Raw genomic sequence first — 18,486 nt, 5'->3', positions numbered from 1 at the left:
GGCAGGGTAGACCCATTTTGACCCTAAAACCCTTGTATCGGCACCCCCCAACCATGGGATCACCATGAATTTAAAAACCAACCTAGAAAAAGCAATGCAAGAAGGGTGGGGCACACCACCATGGACAAGTGTGCCAAATATTGGCCCCATCAAAGGTGGTTGGGCATGTTTTAGGGCAGGGTAGGCCAATTTTGACCCTAAAACCCTTGTATCGGCACCCCCAACCATGGGATCACCATGAATGCAAAAACCAACCTAGAAAAAGCAATGCAATATGGGTGGGTCACACCACCATGGACAAGTGTGCCAAATATTGGCCCCATCCAAGGTGGTTGGGTATGTTTTAGGGCAGGGTAGACCCATTTTGACCCTAAAACCCTTGTATCGGCACCCCCCAACCATGGGATCACCATGAATGCAAAAACCAACCTAGAAAAAGCAATGCAAGAAGGGTGGGGCATACCACCATGGACAAGTGTGCCAAATATTGGCCCCATCCAAGGTGGTTGGGTATGTTTTAGGGCAGGGTAGACCCATTTTGACCCTAAAACCCTTGTATCGGCACCCCCCAACCATGGGATCACCATGAATGTAAAAACCAACCTAGAAAAAGCAATGCAAGAAGGGTGGGGCACACCACCATGGACAAGTGTGCCAAATATTGGCCCCATCCAAGGTGGTTGGGTATGTTTTAGGGCAGGGTAGACCCATTTTGACCCTAAAACCCTTGTATCGGCACCCCCCAACCATGGGATCACCATGAATGTAAAAACTAACCTAGAAAAAGCAATTCAAGAAGGGTGGGGCACACCACCATGGACAAGTGTGCCAAATATTGGCCCCATCCAAGGTGGTTGGGTATGTTTTAGGGCAGGGTACACCCATTTTGACCCTAAAACCCTTGTATCGGCACCCCCCAACCATGGGATCACCATGAATGCAAAAACCAACCTAGAAAAAGCAATGCAAGAAGGGTGGGGCACACCACCATGGACAAGTGTGCCAAATAATGGCCCCATCCAAGGTGGTTGGGTATGTTTTAGGGCAGGGTAGACCCATTTTGACCCTAAAACCCTTGTATCGGCACCCCCAACCATGGGATCACCATGAATTTAAAAACCAACCTAGAAAAAGCAATGCAAGAAGGGTGGGGCACACCACCATGGACAAGTGTGCCAAATATTGGCCCCATCAAAGGTGGTTGGGCATGTTTTAGGGCAGGGTAGGCCAATTTTGACCCTAAAACCCTTGTATCGGCACCCCCAACCATGGGATCACCATGAATGCAAAAACCAACCTAGAAAAAGCAATGCAATATGGGTGGGTCACACCACCATGGACAAGTGTGCCAAATATTGGCCCCATCCAAGGTGGTTGGGTATGTTTTAGGGCAGGGTAGACCCATTTTGACCCTAAAACCCTTGTATCGGCACCCCCCAACCATGGGATCACCATGAATGCAAAAACCAACCTAGAAAAAGCAATGCAAGAAGGGTGGGGCACACCACCATGGACAAGTGTGCCAAATACTGGCCCCATCCAAGGTGGTTGGGTATGTTTTAGGGCAGGGTAGACCCATTTTGACCCTAAAACCCTTGTATCGGCACCCCCCAACCATGGGATCACCATGAATGTAAAAACCAACCTAGAAAAAGCAATGCAAGAAGGGTGGGGCACACCACCATGGACAAGTGTGCCAAATATTGGCCCCATCCAAGGTGGTTGGGTATGTTTTAGGGCAGGGTAGACCCATTTTGACCCTAAAACCCTTGTATCGGCACCCCCAACCATGGGATCACCATGAATGCAAAAACCAACCTAGAAAAAGCAATGCAAGAAGGGTGGGGCACACCACCATGGACAAGTGTGCCAAATATTGGCCCCATCCAAGGTGGTTGGGTATGTTTTAGGGCAGGGTACACCCATTTTGACCCTAAAACCCTTGTATCGGCACCCCCCAACCATGGGATCACCATGAATGAAAAAACCAACCTAGAAAAAGCAATGCAAGAAGGGTGGGGCACACCACCATGGACAAGTGTGCCAAATATTGGCCCCATCCAAGGTGGTTGGGTATATTTTAGGGCAGGGTATACCCATTTTGACCATAAAACCCTTGTATCGGCACCCCCCAACCATGGGATCACCATGAATGCAAAAACCAACCTAGAAAAAGCAATGCAAGAAGGGTGGGGCACACCACCATGGACAAGTGTGCCAAATATTGGCCCCATCAAAGGTGGTTGGGTATGTTTTAGGGCAGGGTAGACCCATTTTGACCCTAAAACCCTTGTATCGGCACCCCCCCAACCATGGGATCACCATGAATGCAAAAACCAACCTAGAAAAAGCAATGCAGGAAGGGTGGGGCACACCACCATGGACAAGTGTGCCAAATATTGGCCCCATCCAAGGTGGTTGGGTATGTTTTAGGGCAGGGTAGACCCATTTTGACCCTAAAACCCTTGTATCGGCACCCCCCAACCATGGGATCACCATGAATGCAAAAACCAACCTAGAAAAAGCAATCCAAGAAGGGTGCGGCACACCACCATGGACAAGTTTGCCAAATATTGGCCCCATCCAAGGTGGTTGGGTATGTTTTAGGGCAGGGTAGACCCATTTTGACCCTAAAACCCTTGTATCGGCACCCCCAACCATGGGATCACCATGAATGCAAAAACCAACCTAGAAAAAGCAATGCAAGAAGGGTGGGGCACACCACCATGGACAAGTGTGCCAAATATTGGCCCCATCCAAGGTGGTTGGGTATGTTTTAGGGCAGGGTAAACCCATTTTGACCCTAAAACCCTTGTATCGGCACCCCCCAACCATGCGATCACCATGAATGCAAAAACCAACCTAGAAAAAGCAATGCAATATGGGTGGGGAACACCACCATGGACAAGTGTGCCAAATATTGGCCCCATCCAAGGTGGTTGGGTATGTTTTAGGGCAGGGTAGACCCATTTTGACCCTAAAACCCTTGTATCGGCACCCCCAACCATGGGATCACCATGAATGCAAAAACCAACCTAGAAAAAGCAATGCAAGAAGGGTGGGGCACACCACCATGGACAAGTGTGCCAAATATTGGCCCCATCCAAGGTGGTTGGGTATGTTTTAGGGCAGGGTACACCCATTTTGACCCTAAAACCCTTGTATCGGCACCCCCAACCATGGGATCACCATGAATGCAAAAACCAACCTAGAAAAAGCAATGCAAGAAGGGTGGGGCACACCACCATGGACAAGTGTGCCAAATATTGGCCCCATCCAAGGTGGTTGGGTATATTTTAGGGCAGGGTAGACCCATTTTGACCATAAAACCCTTGTATCGGCACCCCCCAACCATGGGATCACCATGAATGCAAAAACCAACCTAGAAAAAGCAATGCAAGAAGGGTGGGGCACACCACCATGGACAAGTGTGCCAAATATTGGCCCCATCCAAGGTGGTTGGGTATGTTTTAGGGCAGGGTAGACCCATTTTGACCCTAAAACCCTTGTATCGGCACCCCCAACCATGGGATCACCATGAATGCAAAAACCAACCTAGAAAAAGCAATGCAAGAAGGGTGGGGCACACCACCATGGACAAGTGTGCCAAATATTGGCCCCATCCAAGGTGGTTGGGTATGTTTTAGGGCAGGGTAGACCCATTTTGACCCTAAAACCCTTGTATCGGCACCCCCAACCATGGGATCACCATGAATGCAAAAACCAACCTAGAAAAAGCAATGCAAGAAGGGTGGGGCACACCACCATGGACAAGTGTGCCAAATATTGGCCCCATCCAAGGTGGTTGGGTATGTTTTAGGGCAGGGTAGACCCATTTTGACCCTAAAACCCTTGTATCGGCACCCCCAACCATGGGATCACCATGAATGCAAAAACCAACCTAGAAAAAGCAATGCAAGAAGGGTGGGGCACACCACCATGGACAAGTGTGCCAAATATTGGCCCCATCCAAGGTGGTTGGGTATGTTTTAGGGCAGGGTAGACCCATTTTGACCCTAAAACCCTTGTATCGGCACCCCCAACCATGGGATCACCATGAATGCAAAAACCAACCTAGAAAAAGCAATGCAAGAAGGGTGGGGCACACCACCATGGACAAGTGTGCCAAATATTGGCCCCATCCAAGGTGGTTGGGTATGTTTTAGGGCAGGGTAGACCCATTTTGACCCTAAAACCCTTGTATCGGCACCCCCAACCATGGGATCACCATGAATGCAAAAACCAACCTAGAAAAAGCAATGCAAGAAGGGTGGGGCACACCACCATGGACAAGTGTGCCAAATATTGGCCCCATCCAAGGTGGTTGGGTATATTTTAGGGCAGGGTAGACCCATTTTGACCCTAAAACCCTTGTATCGGCACCCCCAACCATGGGATCACCATGAATGCAAAAACCAACCTAGAAAAAGCAATGCAGGAAGGGTGGGGCACACCACCATGGACAAGTGTGCCAAATATTGGCCCCATCCAAGGTGGTTGGGTATGTTTTAGGGCAGGGTAGACCCATTTTGACCCTAAAACCCTTGTATCGGCACCCCCAACCATGGGATCACCATGAATGCAAAAACCAACCTAGAAAAAGCAATGCAGGAAGGGTGGGGCACACCACCATGGACAAGTGTGCCAAATATTGGCCCCATCCAAGGTGGTTGGGTATGTTTTAGGGCAGGGTAGACCCATTTTGACCCTAAAACCCTTGTATCGGCACCCCCAACCATGGGATCACCATGAATGCAAAAACCAACCTAGAAAAAGCAATGCAAGAAGGGTGGGGCACACCACCATGGACAAGTGTGCCAAATATTGGCCCCATCCAAGGTGGTTGGGTATGTTTTAGGGCAGGGTAGACCCATTTTGACCCTAAAACCCTTGTATCGGCACCCCCAACCATGGGATCACCATGAATGTAAAAACCAACCTAGAAAAAGCAATGCAAGAAGGGTGGGGCACACCACCATGGACAAGTGTGCCAAATATTGGCCCCATCCAAGGTGGTTGGGTATGTTTTAGGGCAGGGTAGACCCATTTTGACCCTAAAACCCTTGTATCGGCACCCCCAACCATGGGATCACCATGAATGCAAAAACCAACCTAGAAAAAGCAATGCAATAAGGGTGGGGAACACCACCATGGACAAGTGTGCCAAATATTGGCCCCATCCAAGGTGGTTGGGTATGTTTTAGGGCAGGGTAGACCCATTTTGACCCTAAAACCCTTGTATCGGCACCCCCCAACCATGGGATCACCATGAATGTAAAAACCAACCTAGAAAAAGCAATGCAAGAAGGGTGGGGCACACCACCATGGACAAGTGTGCCAAATATTGGCCCCATCCAAGGTGGTTGGGTATGTTTTAGGGCAGGGTAGACCCATTTTGACCCTAAAACCCTTGTATCGGCACCCCCCAACCATGGGATCACCATGAATGTAAAAACCAACCTAGAAAAAGCAATTCAAGAAGGGTGGGGCACACCACCATGGACAAGTGTGCCAAATATTGGCCCCATCCAAGGTGGTTGGGTATGTTTTAGGGCAGGGTAGACCCATTTTGACCCTAAAACCCTTGTATCGGCACCCCCAACCATGGGATCACCATGAATGCAAAAACCAACCTAGAAAAAGCAATGAAAGAAGGGTGGGGCACACCACCATGGACAAGTGTGCCAAATATTAGCCCCATCCAAGGTGGTTGGGTATGTTTTAGGGCAGGGTAAACCCATTTTGACCCTAAAACCCTTGTATCGGCACCCCCCAACCATGGGATCACCATGAATGCAAAAACCAACCTAGAAAAAGCAATTCAAGAAGGGTGGGGCACACCACCATGGACAAGTGTGCCAAATATTGGCCCCATCCAAGGTGGTTGGGTATGTTTTAGGGCAGGGTAGACCCATTTTGACCCTAAAACCCTTGTATCGGCACCCCCCAACCATGGGATCACCATGAATGTAAAAAACCAACCTAGAAAAAGCAATGCAAGAAGGGTGGGGCACACCACCATGGACAAGTGTGCCAAATATTGGCCCCATCAAAGGTGGTTGGGTATGTTTTAGGGCAGGGTAGACCCATTTTGACCCTAAAACCCTTGTATCGGCACCCCCCAACCATGCGATCACCATGAATGCAAAAACCAACCTAGAAAAAGCAATGCAAGAAGGGTGGGGCACACCACCATGGACAAGTGTGCCAAATATTGGCCCCATCCAAGGTGGTTGGGAATGTTTTAGGGCAGGGTAAACCCATTTTGACCCTAAAACCCTTGTATCGGCACCCCCCAACCATGGGATCACCATGAATGTAAAAACCAACCTAGAAAAAGCAATGCAAGAAGGGTGGGTCACACCACCATGGACAAGTGTGCCAAATATTGGCCCCATCCAAGGTGGTTGGGTATGTTTTAGGGCAGGGTAGACCCATTTTGACCCTAAAACCCTTGTATCGGCACCCCCCAACCATGGGATCACCATGAATGTAAAAAACCAACCTAGAAAAAGCAATGCAAGAAGGGTGGGGCACACCACCATGGACAAGTGTGCCAAATATTGGCCCCATCCAAGGTGGTTGGGTATGTTTTAGGGCTGGGTAGACCCATTTTGACCCTAAAACCATTGTATCGGCACCCCCCAACCATGGGATCACCATGAATGCAAAAACCAACCTAGAAAAAGCAATGCAAGAAGGGTGGGGCACACCACCATGGACAAGTGTGCCAAATATTGGCCCCATCCAAGGTGGTTGGGTATGTTTTAGGGCAGGGTAGACCCATTTTGACCCTAAAACCCTTGTATCGGCACCCCCAACCATGGGATCACCATGAATGCAAAAACCAACCTAGAAAAAGCAATGCAAGAAGGGTGGGGCACACCACCATGGACAAGTGTGCCAAATATTGGCCCCATCCAAGGTGGTTGGGTATGTTTTAGGGCAGGGTAGACCCATTTTGACCCTAAAACCCTTGTATCGGCACCCCCAACCATGGGATCACCATGAATTCAAAAACCAACCTAGAAAAAGCAATGCAAGAAGGGTGGGGCACACCACCATGGACAAGTGTGCCAAATATTGGCCCCATCCAAGGTGGTTGGGTATGTTTTAGGGCAGGGTAGACCCATTTTGACCCTAAAACCCTTGTATCGGCACCCCCAACCATGGGATCACCATGAATGCAAAAACCAACCTAGAAAAAGCAATGCAAGAAGGGTGGGGCACACCACCATGGACAAGTGTGCCAAATATTGGCCCCATCCAATGTGGTTGGGTATGTTTTAGGGCAGGGTAGACCCATTTTGACCCTAAAACCCTTGTATCGGCACCCCCAACCATGGGATCACCATGAATGCAAAAACCAACCTAGAAAAAGCAATGCAAGAAGGGTGGGGCACACCACCATGGACAAGTGTGCCAAATATTGGCCCCATCCAAGGTGGTTGGGTATGTTTTAGGCAGGGTAGACCCATTTTGACCCTAAAACCCTTGTATCGGCACCCCCAACCATGGGATCACCATGAATGTAAAAACCAACCTAGAAAAAGCAATGCAAGAAGGGTGGGTCACACCACCATGGACAAGTGTGCCAAATATTGGCCCCATCAAAGGTGGTTGGGCATGTTTTAGGGCAGGGTAGACCAATTTTGACCCTAAAACCCTTGTATCGGCACCCCCCAACCATGGGATCACCATGAATGCAAAAACCAACCTAGAAAAAGCAATGCAATAAGGGTGGGGCACACCACCATGGACAAGTGTGCCAAATATTGGCCCCATCCAAGGTGGTTGGGTATGTTTTAGGGCAGGGTAGACCCATTTTGACCCTAAAACCCTTGTATCGGCACCCCCAACCATGGGATCACCATGAATGCAAAAACCAACCTAGAAAAAGCAATGCAAGAAGGGTGGGGCACACCACCATGGACAAGTGTGCCAAATACTGGCCCCATCCAAGGTGGTTGGGTATGTTTTAGGGCAGGGTAGACCCATTTTGACCCTAAAACCCTTGTATCGGCACCCCCCAACCATGGGATCACCATGAATGTAAAAACCAACCTAGAAAAAGCAATGCAATAAGGGTGGGGCACACCACCATGGACAAGTGTGCCAAATATTGGCCCCATCCAAGGTGGTTGGGTATGTTTTAGGGCAGGGTACACCCATTTTGACCCTAAAACCCTTGTATCGGCACCCCCAACCATGGGATCACCATGAATGCAAAAACCAACCTAGAAAAAGCAATGCAAGAAGGGTGGGGCACACCACCATGGACAAGTGTGCCAAATATTGGCCCCATCCAATGTGGTTGGGTATGTTTTAGGGCAGGGTAGACCCATTTTGACCCTAAAACCCTTGTATCGGCACCCCCCAACCATGGGATCACCATGAATGCAAAAACCAACCTAGAAAAAGCAATGCAAGAAGGGTGGGGCACACCACCATGGACAAGTGTGCCAAATATTGGCCCCATCCAAGGTGGTTGGGTATGTTTTAGGGCTGGGTAGACCCATTTTGACCCTAAAACCCTTGTATCGGCACCCCCCAACCATGGGATCACCATGAATGCAAAAACAAACCTAGAAAAAGCAATGCAAGAAGGGTGGGTCACACCACCATGGACAAGTGTGCCAAATATTGGCCCCATCAAAGGTGGTTGGGCATGTTTTAGGGCAGGGTAGACCAATTTTGACCCTAAAACCCTTGTATCGGCACCCCCCAACCATGGGATCACCATGAATGCAAAAACCAACCTAGAAAAAGCAATGCAATAAGGGTGGGGCACACCACCATGGACAAGTGTGCCAAATATTGGCCCCATCCAAGGTGGTTGGGTATGTTTTAGGGCAGGGTAGACCCATTTTGACCCTAAAACCCTTGTATCGGCACCCCCCAACCATGGGATCACCATGAATGCAAAAACCAACCTAGAAAAAGCAATGCAAGAAGGGTGGGGCACACCACCATGGACAAGTGTGCCAAATACTGGCCCCATCCAAGGTGGTTGGGTATGTTTTAGGGCAGGGTAGACCCATTTTGACCCTAAAACCCTTGTATCGGCACCCCCCAACCATGGGATCACCATGAATGTAAAAACCAACCTAGAAAAAGCAATGCAATAAGGGTGGGGCACACCACCATGGACAAGTGTGCCAAATATTGGCCCCATCCAAGGTGGTTGGGTATGTTTTAGGGCAGGGTACACCCATTTTGACCCTAAAACCCTTGTATCGGCACCCCCAACCATGGGATCACCATGAATGCAAAAACCAACCTAGAAAAAGCAATGCAAGAAGGGTGGGGCACACCACCATGGACAAGTGTGCCAAATATTGGCCCCATCCAAGGTGGTTGGGTATGTTTTAGGGCAGGGTAGACCCATTTTGACCATAAAACCCTTGTATCGGCACCCCCCAACCATGGGATCACCATGAATGCAAAAACCAACCTAGAAAAAGCAATGCAAGAAGGGTGGGGCACACCACCATGGACAAGTGTGCCAAATATTGGCCCCACCAAATGTGGTTGGGTATGTTTTAGGGCTGGGTAGACCCATTTTGACCCTAAAACCCTTGTATCGGCACCCCCCAACCATGGGATCACCATGAATGCAAAAACCAACCTAGAAAAAGCAATGCAGGAAGGGTGGGGCACACCACCATGGACAAGTGTGCCAAATATTGGCCCCATCCAAGGTGGTTGGGTATGTTTTAGGGCAGGGTAGACCCATTTTGACCCTAAAACCCTTGTATCGGCACCCCCAACCATGGGATCACCATGAATGCAAAAACCAACCTAGAAAAAGCAATGCAAGAAGGGTGGGGCACACCACCATGGACAAGTGTGCCAAATATTGGCCCCATCCAAGGTGGTTGGGTATGTTTTAGTGCAGGGTAGACCCATTTTGACCCTAAAACCCTTGTATCGGCACCCCCCAACCATGGGATCACCATGAATGCAAAAACCAACCTAGAAAAAGCAATGCACGAAGGGTGGGGCACACCACCATGGACAAGTGTGCCAAATATTGGCCCCATCCAAGGTGGTTGGGTATGTTTTAGGGCAGGGTAGACCCATTTTGACCCTAAAACCCTTGTATCGGCACCCCCAACCATGGGATCACCATGAATGCAAAAACCAACCTAGAAAAAGCAATGCAAGAAGGGTGGGGCACACCACCATGGACAAGTGTGCCAAATATTGGCCCCATCCAAGGTGGTTGGGTATGTTTTAGGGCAGGGTACACCCATTTTGACCCTAAAACCCTTGTATCGGCACCCCCCAACCATGGGATCACCATGAATGAAAAAACCAACCTAGAAAAAGCAATGCAAGAAGGGTGGGGCACACCACCATGGACAAGTGTGCCAAATATTGGCCCCATCCAAGGTGGTTGGGTATGTTTTAGGGCAGGGTACACCCATTTTGACCATAAAACCCTTGTATCGGCACCCCCCAACCATGGGATCACCATGAATGCAAAAACCAACCTAGAAAAAGCAATGCAAGAAGGGTGGGGCACACCACCATGGACAAGTGTGCCAAATATTGGCCCCACCAAATGTGGTTGGGTATGTTTTAGGGCAGGGTAGACCCATTTTGACCCTAAAACCCTTGTATCGGCACCCCCCAACCATGGGATCACCATGAATGCAAAAACCAACCTAGAAAAAGCAATGAAAGAAGGGTGGGTCACACCACCATGGACAAGTGTGCCAAATATTAGCCCCATCCAAGGTGGTTGGGTATGTTTTAGGGCAGGGTAAACCCATTTTGACCCTAAAACCCTTGTATCGGCACCCCCCAACCATGGGATCACCATGAATGCAAAAACCAACCTAGAAAAAGCAATTCAAGAAGGGTGGGGCACACCACCATGGACAAGTGTGCCAAATATTGGCCCCATCCAAGGTGGTTGGGTATGTTTTAGGGCAGGGTAGACCCATTTTGACCCTAAAACCCTTGTATCGGCACCCCCCAACCATGGGATCACCATGAATGTAAAAAACCAACCTAGAAAAAGCAATGCAAGAAGGGTGGGACACACCACCATGGACAAGTGTGCCAAATATTGGCCCCATCAAAGGTGGTTGGGTATGTTTTAGGGCAGGGTAAACCCATTTTGACCCTAAAACCCTTGTATCGGCACCCCCCAACCATGGGATCACCATGAATGCAAAAACCAACCTAGAAAAAGCAATGCAAGAAGGGTGGGGCACACCACCATGGACAAGTGTGCCAAATATTGGCCCCATCCAAGGTGGTTGGGTATGTTTTAGGGCAGGGTAGACCCATTTTGACCCTAAAACCCTTGTATCGGCACCCCCAACCATGGGATCACCATGAATGCAAAAACCAACCTAGAAAAAGCAATGCAAGAAGGGTGGGGCACACCACCATGGACAAGTGTGCCAAATATTGGCCCCATCCAAGGTGGTTGGGTATGTTTTAGGGCAGGGTAGACCCATTTTGACCCTAAAACCCTTGTATCGGCACCCCCAACCATGGGATCACCATGAATGTAAAAACCAACCTAGAAAAAGCAATTCAAGAAGGGTGGGGCACACCACCATGGACAAGTGTGCCAAATATTGGCCCCATCCAAGGTGGTTGGGTATGTTTTAGGGCAGGGTAGACCCATTTTGACCCTAAAACCCTTGTATCGGCACCCCCCAACCATGGGATCACCATGAATGTAAAAACCAACCTAGAAAAAGCAATGAAAGAAGGGTGGGTCACACCACCATGGACAAGTGTGCCAAATATTAGCCCCATCCAAGGTGGTTGGGTATGTTTTAGGGCAGGGTAAACCCATTTTGACCCTAAAACCCTTGTATCGGCACCCCCCAACCATGGGATCACCATGAATGCAAAAACCAACCTAGAAAAAGCAATTCAAGAAGGGTGGGGCACACCACCATGGACAAGTGTGCCAAATATTGGCCCCATCCAAGGTGGTTGGGTATGTTTTAGGGCAGGGTAGACCCATTTTGACCCTAAAACCCTTGTATCGGCACCCCCCAACCATGGGATCACCATGAATGTAAAAAACCAACCTAGAAAAAGCAATGCAAGAAGGGTGGGACACACCACCATGGACAAGTGTGCCAAATATTGGCCCCATCAAAGGTGGTTGGGTATGTTTTAGGGCAGGGTAGACCAATTTTGACCCTAAAACCCTTGTATCGGCACCCCCCAACCATGGGATCACCATGAATGCAAAAACCAACCTAGAAAAAGCAATGCAAGAAGGGTGGGGCACACCACCATGGACAAGTGTGCCAAATATTGGCCCCATCCAAGGTGGTTGGGTATGTTTTAGGGCAGGGTAGACCCATTTTGACCCTAAAACCCTTGTATCGGCACCCCCAACCATGGGATCACCATGAATGCAAAAACCAACCTAGAAAAAGCAATGCAAGAAGGGTGGGGCACACCACCATGGACAAGTGTGCCAAATATTGGCCCCATCAAAGGTGGTTGGGTATGTTTTAGGGCAAGGTAGATCCATTTTGACCCTAAAACCCTTGTATCGGCACCCCCCAACCATGGGATCACCATGAATGCAAAAACCAACCTAGAAAAAGCAATGCAGGAAGGGTGGGGCACACCACCATGGACAAGTGTGCCAAATATTGGCCCCATCCAAGGTGGTTGGGTATGTTTTAGGGCAGGGTAGACCCATTTTGACCCTAAAACCCTTGTATCGGCACCCCCCAACCATGGGATCGCAATGAATGCAAAAACCAACCTAGAAAAAGCAATGCAAGAAGGGTGGGGCACACCACCATGGACAAGTGTGCCAAATATTGGCCCCATCAAAGGTGGTTGGGTATGTTTTAGGGCAGGGTAGACCCATTTTGACCCTAAAACCCTTGTATCGGCACCCCCAACCATGGGATCACCATGAATGCAAAAACCAACCTAGAAAAAGCAATGCAGGAAGGGTGGGGCACACCACCATGGACAAGTGTGCCAAATATTGGCCCCATCCAAGGTGGTTGGGTATGTTTTAGGGCAGGGTAGACCCATTTTGACCCTAAAACCCTTGTATCGGCACCCCCCAACCATGGGATCGCAATGAATGCAAAAACCAACCTAGAAAAAGCAATGCAAGAAGGGTGGGGCACACCACCATGGACAAGTGTGCCAAATATTGGCCCCATCCAAGGTGGTTGGGTATGTTTTAGGGCAGGGTAGACCCATTTTGACCCTAAAACCCTTGTATCGGCACCCCCCAACCATGGGATCACCATGAATGCAAAAGCCAACCTAGAAAAAGCAATGCAAGAAGGGTGGGGCACACCACCATGGACAAGTGTGCCAAATATTGGCCCCATCCAAGGTGGTTGGGTATGTTTTAGGGCAGGGTAGACCCATTTTGACCCTAAAACCCTTGTATCGGCACCCCCAACCATGCGATCACCATGAATGCAAAAACCAACCTAGAAAAAGCAATGCAAGAAGGGTGGGGCACACCACCATGGACAAGTGTGCCAAATATTGGCCCCATCCAAGGTGGTTGGGTATGTTTTAGGGCAGGGTAGACCCATTTTGACCCTAAAACCCTTGTATCGGCACCCCCAACCATGGGATCACCATGAATGCAAAAACCAACCTAGAAAAAGCAATGCAGGAAGGGTGGGGCACACCACCATGGACAAGTGTGCCAAATATTGGCCCCATCCAAGGTGGTTGGGTATGTTTTAGGGCAGGGTAGACCCATTTTGACCCTAAAACCCTTGTATCGGCACCCCCAACCATGGGATCACCATGAATGCAAAAACCAACCTAGAAAAAGCAATGCAAGAAGGGTGGGGCACACCACCATGGACAAGTGTGCCAAATATTGGCCCCATCCAAGGTGGTTGGGTATGTTTTAGGGCAGGGTAGACCCATTTTGACCCTAAAACCCTTGTATCGGCACCCCCCAACCATGGGATCACCATGAATGCAAAAGCCAACCTAGAAAAAGCAATGCAAGAAGGGTGGGGCACACCACCATGGACAAGTGTGCCAAATATTGGCCCCATCCAAGGTGGTTGGGTATGTTTTAGGGCAGGGTAAACCCATTTTGACCCTAAAACCCTTGTATCGGCACCCCCAACCATGCGATCACCATGAATGCAAAAACCAACCTAGAAAAAGCAATGCAAGAAGGGTGGGGCACACCACCATGGACAAGTGTGCCAAATATTGGCCCCATCCAAGGTGGTTGGGTATGTTTTAGGGCAGGGTAGACCCATTTTGACCCTAAAACCCTTGTATCGGCACCCCCAACCATGGGATCACCATGAATGCAAAAACCAACCTAGAAAAAGCAATGCAGGAAGGGTGGGGCACACCACCATGGACAAGTGTGCCAAATATTGGCCCCATCCAAGGTGGTTGGGTATGTTTTAGGGCAGGGTAGACCCATTTTGACCCTAAAACCCTTGTATCGGCACCCCCCAACCATGGGATCGCAATGAATGCAAAAACCAACCTAGAAAAAGCAATGCAAGAAGGGTGGGGCACACCACCATGGACAAGTGTGCCAAATATTGGCCCCATCCAAGGTGGTTGGGTATGTTTTAGGGCAGGGTAGACCCATTTTGACCCTAAAACCCTTGTATCGGCACCCCCAACCATGGGATCACCATGAATGCAAAAACCAACCTAGAAAAAGCAATGCAGGAAGGGTGGGGCACACCACCATGGACAAGTGTGCCAAATATTGGCCCCATCCAAGGTGGTTGGGTATGTTTTAGGGCAGGGTAGACCCATTTTGACCCTAAAACCCTTGTATCGGCACCCCCCAACCATGGGATCGCAATGAATGCAAAAACCAACCTAGAAAAAGCAATGCAAGAAGGGTGGGGCACACCACCATGGACAAGTGTGCCAAATATTGGCCCCATCCAAGGTGGTTGGGTATGTTTTAGGGCAGGGTAGACCCATTTTGACCCTAAAACCCTTGTATCGGCACCCCCCAACCATGGGATCACCATGAATGCAAAAGCCAACCTAGAAAAAGCAATGCAAGAAGGGTGGGGCACACCACCATGGACAAGTGTGCCAAATATTGGCCCCATCCAAGGTGGTTGGGTATGTTTTAGGGCAGGGTAAACCCATTTTGACCCTAAAACCCTTGTATCGGCACCCCCAACCATGCGATCACCATGAATGCAAAAACCAACCTAGAAAAAGCAATGCAAGAAGGGTGGGGCACACCACCATGGACAAGTGTGCCAAATATTGGCCCCATCCAAGGTGGTTGGGTATGTTTTAGGGCAGGGTAGACCCATTTTGACCCTAAAACCCTTGTATCGGCACCCCCCAACCATGGGATCACCATGAATGCAAAAACCAACCTAGAAAAAGCAATGCAGGAAGGGTGGGGCACACCACCATGGACAAGTGTGCCAAATATTGGCCCCATCCAAGGTGGTTGGGTATGTTTTAGGGCAGGGTAGACCCATTTTGACCCTAAAACCCTTGTATCGGCACCCCCCAACCATGGGATCGCAATGAATGCAAAAACCAACCTAGAAAAAGCAATGCAAGAAGGGTGGGGCACACCACCATGGACAAGTGTGCCAAATATTGGCCCCATCCAAGGTGGTTGGGTATGTTTTAGGGCAGGGTAGACCCATTTTGACCCTAAAACCCTTGTATCGGCAACCCCCAACCATGGGATCACCATGAATGTAAAAGCCAACCTAGAAAAAGCAATGCAAGAAGGGTGGGGCACACCACCATGGACAAGTGTGCCAAATATTGGCCCCATCCAAGGTGGTTGGGTATGTTTTAGGGCAGGGTAAACCCATTTTGACCCTAAAAGCCTTGTATCGGCACCCCCAACCATGCGATCACCATGAATGCAAAAACCAACCTAGAAAAAGCAATGCAAGAAGGGTGGGGAACACCACCATGGACAAGTGTGCCAAATATTGGCCCCATCCAAGGTGGTTGGGTATGTTTTAGGGCAGGGTAGACCCATTTTGACCCTAAAACCATTGTATCGGCACCCCCCAACCATGGGATCACCATGAATGCAAAAACCAACCTAGAAAAAGCAATGAAAGAAGGGTGGGGCACACCACCATGGACAAGTGTGCCAAATATTGGCCCCATCCAAGGTGGTTGGGAATGTTTTAGGGCAGGGTAAACCCATTTTGACCCTAAAACCCTTGTATCGGCACCCCCAACCATGGGATCACCATGAATGTAAAAACCAACCTAGAAAAAGCAATGCAAGAAGGGTGGGTCACACCACCATGGACAAGTGTGCCAAATATTGGCCCCATCCAAGGTGGTTGGGTATGTTTTAGGGCAGGGTAGACCCATTTTGACCCTAAAACCCTTGTATCGGCACCCCCCAACCATGGGATCACCATGAATGTAAAAAAACCAACCTAGAAAAAGCAATGCAAGAAGGGTGGGGCACACCACCATGGACAAGTGTGCCAAATATTGGCCCCATCCAAGGTGGTTGGGTATGTTTTAGGGCTGGGTAGACCCATTTTGACCCTAAAACCATTGTATCGGCACCCCCCAACCATGGGATCACCATGAATGCAAAAACCAACCTAGAAAAAGCAATGCAAGAAGGGTGGGGCACACCACCATGGACAAGTGTGCCAAATATTGGCCCCATCCAAGGTGGTTGGGTATGTTTTAGGGCAGGGTAGACCCATTTTGACCCTAAAACCCTTGTATCGGCACCCCCCAACCATGGGATCACCATGAATGCAAAAACCAACCTAGAAAAAGCAATGCAAGAAGGGTGGGGCACACCACCATGGACAAGTGTGCCAAATATTGGCCCCATCCAAGGTGGTTGGGTATGTTTTAGGGCAGGGTAGACCCATTTTGACCCTAAAACCCTTGTATCGGCACCCCCCAACCATGGGATCACCATGAATGTAAAAACCAACCTAGAAAAAGCAATGCAAGAAGGGTGGGGAACACCACCATGGACAAGTGTGCCAAATATTGGCCCCATCAAAGGTGGTTGGGCATGTTTTAGGGCAGGGTAGACCCATTTTGACCCTAAAACCCTTGTATCGGCACCCCCCAACCATGGGATCACAATGAATGCAAAAACCAACCTAGAAAAAGCAATGCAAGAAGGGTGGGGCACACCACCATGGACAAGTGTGCCAAATATTGGCCCCATCCAAGGTGGTTGGGTATGTTTTAGGGCAGGGTAGACCCATTTTGACCCTAAAACCCTTGTATCGGCAACCCCCAACCATGGGATCACCATGAATGTAAAAGCCAACCTAGAAAAAGCAATGCAAGAAGGGTGGGGCACACCACCATGGACAAGTGTGCCAAATATTGGCCCCATCCAAGGTGGTTGGGTATGTTTTAGGGCAGGGTAGACCCATTTTGACCCTAAAACCCTTGTATCGGCACCCCCAACCATGGGATCACCATGAATGCAAAAACCAACCTAGAAAAAGCAATGCAGGAAGGGTGGGGCACACCACCATGGACAAGTGTGCCAAATATTGGCCCCATCCAAGGTGGTTGGGTATGTTTTAGGGCAGGGTAGACCCATTTTGACCCTAAAACCCTTGTATCGGCACCCCCCAACCATGGGATCACCATGAATGCAAAAACCAACCTAGAAAAAGCAATGCAAGAAGGGTGGGGCACACCACCATGGACAAGTTTGCCAAATATTGGCCCCATCCAAGGTGGTTGGGTATGTTTTAGGCCCGGGTAGACCCATTTTGACCCTAAAACCCTTGTATCGGCACCCCCAACCATGGGATCACCATGAATGTAAAAACCAACCTAGAAAAAGCAATGCAAGAAGGGTGGGGCACACCACCATGGACAAGTGTGCCAAATATTGGCCCCATCCAAGGTGGTTGGGTATGTTTTAGGGCAGGGTAAACCCATTTTGACCCTAAAACCCTTGTATCGGCACCCCCCAACCATGCGATCACCATGAATGCAAAAACCAACCTAGAAAAAGCAATGCAATAAGGGTGGGGAACACCACCATGGACAAGTGTGCCAAATATTGGCCCCATCCAAGGTGGTTGGGTATGTTTTAGGGCAGGGTAGACCCATTTTGACCCTAAAACCCTTGTATCGGCACCCCCAACCATGGGATCACCATGAATGTAAAAACCAACCTAGAAAAAGCAATGCAAGAAGGGTGGGGCACACCACCATGGACAAGTGTGCCAAATATTGGCCCCATCCAAGGTGGTTGGGTATGTTTTAGGGCAGGGTAGACCCATTTTGACCCTAAAACCCTTGTATCGGCACCCCCCAACCATGGGATCACCATGAATGTAAAAACCAACCTAGAAAAAGCAATTCAAGAAGGGTGGGGCACACCACCATGGACAAGTGTGCCAAATATTGGCCCCATCCAAGGTGGTTGGGTATGTTTTAGGGCAGGGTAGACCCATTTTGACCCTAAAACCCTTGTATCGGCACCCCCCAACCATGGGATCACCATGAATGTAAAAACCA

The sequence above is a fragment of the Lolium perenne genome, chromosome 4, assembly GCF_019359855.2.
Source record: "Lolium perenne isolate Kyuss_39 chromosome 4, Kyuss_2.0, whole genome shotgun sequence".
NCBI lineage: Eukaryota > Viridiplantae > Streptophyta > Magnoliopsida > Poales > Poaceae > Lolium > Lolium perenne.
The sequence above is the reverse complement of the archived record's forward strand: the minus strand, read 5'-3'. Positions refer to the sequence as shown.